This window comes from Oryctolagus cuniculus, chromosome 1 (assembly GCF_964237555.1).
Source record: "Oryctolagus cuniculus chromosome 1, mOryCun1.1, whole genome shotgun sequence".
NCBI classification, from domain to species: domain Eukaryota; kingdom Metazoa; phylum Chordata; class Mammalia; order Lagomorpha; family Leporidae; genus Oryctolagus; species Oryctolagus cuniculus.
In genome coordinates, this window is record NC_091432.1 from 5,484,835 (window position 1) to 5,491,939 (window position 7,105).

The following is a 7,105-nucleotide window of genomic DNA, read 5'->3' on the forward strand; positions in this document are numbered from 1 at the left end:
TAATGTGCTTGGGAAAGCAGCAGAAGGTGGCCCGCATGGGAGACCCAGAGGAGTCTCTGGGCTCCTGGCTTCTGCCTGGCCCAGTCATGGCCATTGTGACCATTTGGGGAGGGAATGAGCAGACAGAAGACCTCTCTTCTCTCTCTCTTTCTGTCTCTCCCTCCCGGTGTGACTCTGCCTTCCAAACAGATAGATCAATCTTAAAAAAAAAAAAAAAGTATGACCCAAATGTCATTTCAATGTCAGATGCATGATGCTAAGTGAATGCAGCCAGACCCCAGAGCCTCCACACTGGCAGAGGGAGACGTCCGGGGGGGGGGGGCAGAGCAGGTGTTTGGAAGGGTGTGGGGTTAAGAAGAGGCGCTGACTGCACAGTGGAGCGGGTGAGGGTCTCCCTGGGCGCTGCAACTGTGCTTGATGCGTTGCGTCGCGCTTTCGTGACCTATGCACTCGGCAAAGGTGATGAAAGCGCACGCCAGAGTGACCCTCGCTCCGTATAACACTTAGAGCTCCCTGCACGTGACTGATCTGTTTGGGACTCAGATTGATTTGTTCACGGCCGAGCCATACTCCACTGCTTTGATTACATTAGCTTTATTTATTCATTTGATTTATTTGACAGAGAGAGAGAGAGATCTGTCCACTGGCTCACTCCCCAAATGCCCACAACAGCCAGGCCCGGGCCAGCCCAAAGCCAGGAGCCTGGAGCTGCATCCGGGTCTCCCACGCGGGTGCTGGGCCCGCACTGGAAGCTGTCCCTGTTTCCCGCTTCGTGCCTCTGAAAGCAGCTGCGCTGAACTGGAAGGAGTCCCACTGGGGTGGGCGTGGCTGCTGACCCCAAAGATGCCCGCGCTGTCCTCTGACTGGTGGGTGGGAGCCACGCGGCGGAAGCTCCGCCGCACGCCATTGCACGCAGCATCCCTGAGCCCAGGCGACGCCGCTGCAGCTCTCGGGTGGGCCGAGGCCTGGCGGAGCGGAGCAGGCATGGGACTAGCCGAGGCCCGCGCAGGCGGGCCGCACGTGCCCTCCAAACTGCACTGGAGGGGCCGGCGCTGCACCTGCGACACGGCACCCCGCACGCAGGAGTCCCGCTCTGCTTCCCATCCAGCTCCCTGCTAACGCGCTTGGGAGAGCAGCGGACGCGGGCCCGAGCGCTTGGGCCCCTGCACCCCGTGGGAGCCCGGGAAGAAGCTCCCGTCCTGGCTCTGGCCTGGCCCAGCCCTGGCCGTGTGGCCATTGGGGAGTGAACCAGCGGATGGGGGGACCTCTCCCTCCCTCCCTCTCTCTCCCTCCCTCTCTCTCCCTCCCTCTCTCTCCCTCTCTCTCTCCCTCCCTCTCTCTCCCTCTCTCTCCCTCTCTTTGTAACTCACTCACAATACATAAATAAATCTTTGAAAAAACAACAAAACTGCAGGCAACTTAGCGCTTGGACACGCCCACCCGCAAGGCAGGCTGGGAAAGAGGAGGCAGGGCCTTGTGGGTAGCAGGCAGCGCCCGCGCCTGCGCAGACCCGAGCTGGGGGCAGCGGGAGGCCATGGGTGGGCGAGGGCGCCGGCTCACGAAGGAACCCGCTCGGGAGGGGCCGGCGTTTTCAGACGAGAACAGAAAACCTGGCGCGCGCTCGCAGGGCGGGAGCGGGCCGCGCGCGGAGCCCGGAGCGGGTTCCTGGCAGGGAGGCAGCATGGCCGACGCGGGGCTGGGCGGGGGGAGCCCAAGCCGGAAAGCCGAAAATCCTCAAGCAGGGCACAGCGACGCGGCGCCGGCTGGAAAGACCTCTTGGCACCAACGTTGGCTCCAGACACGTCTGCACATGAGTGCATGCGGATAAAAGTACATAACTGCATCAACAGGGGGGAACACACGAACCCTCACTCCAGAATTCCAGACGAGGTGCCGACGCCGGACCTGGACAGTCCCCCCAGGCGGGAGGGCTCAGCCTCGCCCTGCTTTATGGGAGGGGAAATAGCGCAGTCGTACGCTGGATAAACTTGGCAGGGATCAAAGTCAGCTCCGGCTCCCGACTCCAGCTTCCTGCTGGTGCGCACCTGAGAGGCAGCACAGGGCTCGTGGTTGGGTTCCTGCGTTCCTGACACCCTCATAGGAGACCTGGGTTGCGGTCTGGACTCCTGGCCCTGACCCTGACCCTGACCCTGACCCAGCTCAGGACCGTGGTGGGGTTTGGGGGAGTGAAACGGTGGATGACAGCTCATTCCCTGTTTGCCCATCATATGAGAAACTAGAATACCTTCGTGTGAGCCACATAAAGTTACCAGCATCGATGATTTTGACATATAAAAATGGCAAACTCAGGGACAGGCGAGTGGCTGACTCTCACATCCCACATCCCTACCTGGGTCCAAATCCCGGCTCCTAGCTCCAGTTTCCTGCCAGCATCGATCACCAACAGGGGATGGCTGAAGCAGCTGTGTTCCTGGCACCCACGTGGGAGAACCGGACTGGGGTCCTGCCTTCTGGTTTGAGTCAGAGCCACTGCGTGCATCTGGGGAGTGAACCAGGGGACAGGAGTTCTCTCTCTCCTTTCCTCTTTATTCCTCTAACTTCAAATAAGTAAATAAATATTACTTTTTAAGAAAAGATTATTTATTTTAAATGCAGAATGATAGAGAGAGAGAGAATCTTCATCCACTGGTTTGCTCACCAAATGGTCTTAGCAGCCAGGTCTGGGCAAGGCCAAAGCCAGGAGCCAGAAACCCCATCTGGGTCTCCCATGTGGGTGGCAGGGGTCCAAGCACTTGACCCACCATTTGCTGCTCTCCCAGGTGCATCATGGGACTACCAGCTGCTCCAATATGGGATGCCGGCCTCACAGGCAGTAGCTTAACCCTCTGTGCCACAACACTGGCCCCAAAGACACCATTTTTTACTTAGAGTTTGGTTAAGAACACAAAAGTTTGAGAACACCCTGCTGGCCGGGACAGGCTCAGTGTGCATCAACGCACACAGCCGAGCTGGCAGGAGGTGTGAAGTGGTCTCCAGGAGGGGTTACCAAGGGCTGCTGAAATTGTAGATGCACCTGTCCTCAGAATAGCTTCCGCCCCTAGGAAATTAGCTCATGGCACACTTCCAAAGATTGTTCACTGCAACGTTATTCTCTTTTTATTTATTTATTTTTGTCAGGCAGAGTGGACAGTGAGAGAGAGACAGAGAGAAATGTCTTTCTTTACCATTGGCTCACCCTCCAATGGTCTCTGGGGCCAGCACACCACGCTGATCCGAAGGCAGGAACCAGGTGCTTTTCCTGGTCTCCCTTGCGGGTGCAGGGCCCAAGCACTTGGGCCATCCTCCACTGCCCTCCCAGGCCACCACAGAGAGCTGGACTGGAAGAGGGGCAACCCAGACAGAACCCGGCGCCCCAACTGGGACTAGAACCCGGTGTGCCAGTGCCGCAGGCGGAGGATTAGCCTAGTGAGCCACGGCGCCACCAACATTATTCTTTACAGCAGAAGATTGGACATAATCTGCACCTGTGGTGTAGCAGGTAAAGCCGCTGCCTGCAGCCCTGGCATCCCATGTGGGTGCCAGTTCGAGTCCCAGCTGCTCCACTTCTGATCCAGCTCTCTGCTATGGCCTGGGAGAGCAGTAGAAGATGGCCCAAGTGCTTGGGCCCCTGCACCCATGTGGGAGACCCAGAAGAAGCTCCTGGCTCCTGGCTTTGGTGTGGCCTAGACCAGGGCTGTTGCAGCCATTTGGGGATGAACCAGTGGATGGAAGATTTCTCTGTCTCTGCCTTCCCCCCTTAACTCTGCCTTTGAAGTACATAAATCTTTAAGAAAAAAAAAAAATGCTGGTTTAGGGCAGGTGCTTGGTGGTGAAGCTGGCTTTCGGGACCCCTGCATTTCCTATCTGAGAGCCTGACTTTGAGTCCCAGCTGCACTCCCGATCCAGCCTCCTGCCAATGCGCACCAATGCGCACCCTGGCTCAAGTACGTGGGTGCCTGCAACCCATGTGGGAGACCTGGATTGAGTCCTGGGCTCCTGGCTTAGGCCTGGCCCAGTCTCAGCTGGTGCGGGCATTTGGGGCATGAACTAGTAGGTAGAAGATCTCTCTCCATCTGTCTCTGCCTTCCTGTGCCTCTGTGTTTCAAATAAAAATAATAAACATTTTTCAAACAAATTCGGGCTTAGCTGTACAATCACCGTGTAGTTATAAAAAAATTAGCAATAAAGGAGAGGCAGGCATTTGGCCAAGCCGCTCAGGTGCTGGTTGGAATGCTGGCGACCCCTGCTCGAGCTCCTGGGTTCACGTCCCGGCTCTGCTCCCTGTGGAATAGGGAACAGCTGGAGCTTCCCGCTGGTGCACACGCTGGGAGACGGCTCAGGTAGGTGGGGCCTGGCCATCCGCATGGGAGGCCCACACTGAGTTGTAGTCCCTGGCCCAGCCCCAGCCTTTGGGGCATTCAGGGAGTGAACCGGGAGAGAAGAAGGGACAGACAGAGAGAGAGGTCTTCTATCCTCTGGCTCACTCGCCAGATGGCCGCAATGGGCAGCACTGGGCCAGGTCAAAGCCAGGAGCCAGGAGCTTCTTCTGGGTCTCCCACGTGGGTGCAGGGGTCCAGGGACTTGAGTCATCCTCCACTGCTTTCCCAGGCCACAGCAGGGAGCTGGATCGGAAGTGGAGCAGCCGGGACTCACGCTGGCGCCCATATGGGATGCCGGCACCACACACCACAATGCCGGCCGGCGTGGCAGTCTTTTTCTTTTTTTTTTTTTTTTTTTTTTTTTTTTGACAGGCAGAGTGGACAGTGAGAGAGAGAGACAGAGAGAAAAGTCTTCCTTTGCCATTGGTTTCACCCTCCAATGGCCACCACGCTGCGGCCAGCGCACCGCGCTGATCCAATGGCAGGAGCCAGGTACTTATCCTGGTCTCCCATGGTGTGCAGGGCCCAAGCACCCGGGCCATCCTCCACTGCACTCCCTGGCCACAGCAGAGAGCTGGCCTGGAAGAGGGGCAACCGGGACAGAATCCGGCGCCCCGACCGGGACTAGAACCCGGTGTGCTGGTGCCGTAAGGCGGAGGATTAGCCTAGTGAGTTGCAGCGCCGGCCGGCGTGGCAGTCTTACAACACTAAGCAGTCTTACCATAGGACCTAGCAGTGAGGTTCCTGGGTATTTGCCCAAATGAGTTGCAGGCCTGGCTACACACACGTGGATAGCGGTTTTATTTATGATCACCAGAAACCGGAGGCCATGAAGATACTCCGGACTAGGTGAATGGGAACGTGACCGCGGCAAGCCGTCCGGTGATGAGGCAAGCTGTGCGAAGGTACTGAGGAAACGCAGCTACCCAGACTCCAGGAAAGCCAGTCTGGACCGGAAGATTCCAGCTGTGTGGCAAAGCTGTGGAGGCGGTGGAGTCTCAGTGGGTGTCGGGGTTCGGGGTGGGGGCGGGGGAGGTTGAAATGACACTGTGTGACACTGCAGTGACAGATACATCAAAACCCAGAGAACGGTGTCGGGGGGGGGGGCACTGGCGCTGTGGCCTAGAGAGTAAAGCAGCCACCTGGGGTGCCAGCATCTCATACGGGTGCCAGTTCCTGATTTATTTATTTATTTGAAGGCAGAGAGAGAGAGAGAGAGAGAGAGATCGGTCTTCTATCCGCTGGTTCACTCCCCAGATGGCTGCAATGGCCAGAGCTGCACCAATCCGAAGCCAGGAGCTTCTTCCAGGTCTCCCACGTGAGTGCAGGAGCCCAAGCATTTGGACCATCTTCTACTGCTTTCCCAGGCCACAGCAGAGAGCTGGATCGGAAGTGGAGCAGCTGGGACTTGAACTGTCGCCCATATGGGATGCCGGCACTGCAGGCGGTGGCTTTACCCACTACACCACAGCGCTGATCCTGTGCTCCTCTTCCAATCCAGCTCCCTGCTGTGGCCTGGGACAAGCAGTGGATGATGGCCAAAGTGCTTGGGCCCCTGCACCCGCGTGGGAGACCCTGAGGAAGCTCCTAGATCCCAGCTTTGGCCATTGCAGCCATCTGGGGAGTGAACCAGCGGATGGGAGATTTCCCTCTCTCTCTCTCTCTCTCTCTCTCTCTGTCTCTCTCTCTCTGTCTCTCTCTCTCTGTGTGTGTGTGTGTCTATAACTCTGGCATTCAAATACATAAGTCTTTAAACAGACAGACAGAGAAGGGACCACACAGAATGAACCTCTCTGTAAGCTGTGGCCTTTGGTTGACAGCAGTGCACCAACAGCGGCTCACTGATGGCAACAGATGTGCCAGACCAATGCCAGACGTTGATGGAAGGGGAAAGTGGGGGTGGGGTGGGGGTATATCCATACGGTCTGCTGACATATTCTATACCGAAAGTGTACGAAAAATAAAGTCGAGGGTGGGCATTGGCCTAGCAGTGAAGATGCCTGCATCCCAGCCTGGCGTGCTGGGGTTCGAGTCCCGGCTGCAGCTCCACTCCTGGCAGGTGGCAGGTGGTGGGTTGAGGCTGGGGCGCTGCCACCCACTGGGAGGCCAGGACTGAGTTTCCTGCTCGAGCTTCAGCTGGGCCCAGGCCCGCCCATTGCAGACATTGGAGGGGTGACCGATCTCTCTCTCCTCTCCCTGCCCCTGCCCCACTGTCGGTCCATCTCTGTCTCCCTCTAATAAAAAATAAGAATAAAAATTATTTTTATTTATTTGAAAGCATTACAGAGGGAGAGAGAGAGAGAGAGAAAGAGTGAGAGAGATCTTCCATCTGCTGGTTCACTCCCCAAATGGTTGTAATGGCTGGGGCTGTGCCAGGCTGAAGCCAGGAGCTTCCTCTGGGTCTCCCATGCAGGTGCAGGGTCCCAAGCACTTGGGCCATCCTCTGCTGCTTTCCCAGGCCTTAGCAGAGAGCTGGATTGGAAGTGGAGCAGCCGGGACTCAAACTGGCGCCCATACGGCCTGCTGGTGCCGAAGGTGGTGCCTTTATCCTGCATGGCACAGCTCTGGCCCCAGGCCATTTATTTATTTTTTTATTTTTTATTTTTTATTTTATTTTTTTAAAATATGGAATGCTTCACGAATTTGTGTGTCATCCTTGCGCAGGGGCCATGCTAATCTTCTCTGTATCGTTCCAATTTTAGTATATGTGCTGCCGAAGCGAGCAC

The 7,105-nt window shown here is 56.9% G+C and overlaps 1 non-coding gene across 1 annotated transcript; it reads right to left on the bottom strand.

Moving 5' to 3' along the window:
- Positions 1-6,998: 6,998 nt before the first annotated feature.
- On the bottom strand, positions 6,999-7,105 carry LOC127484957 (U6 spliceosomal RNA). The gene has a single exon (XR_007912155.1). It is a non-coding gene; the product is annotated as a U6 spliceosomal RNA (small nuclear RNA).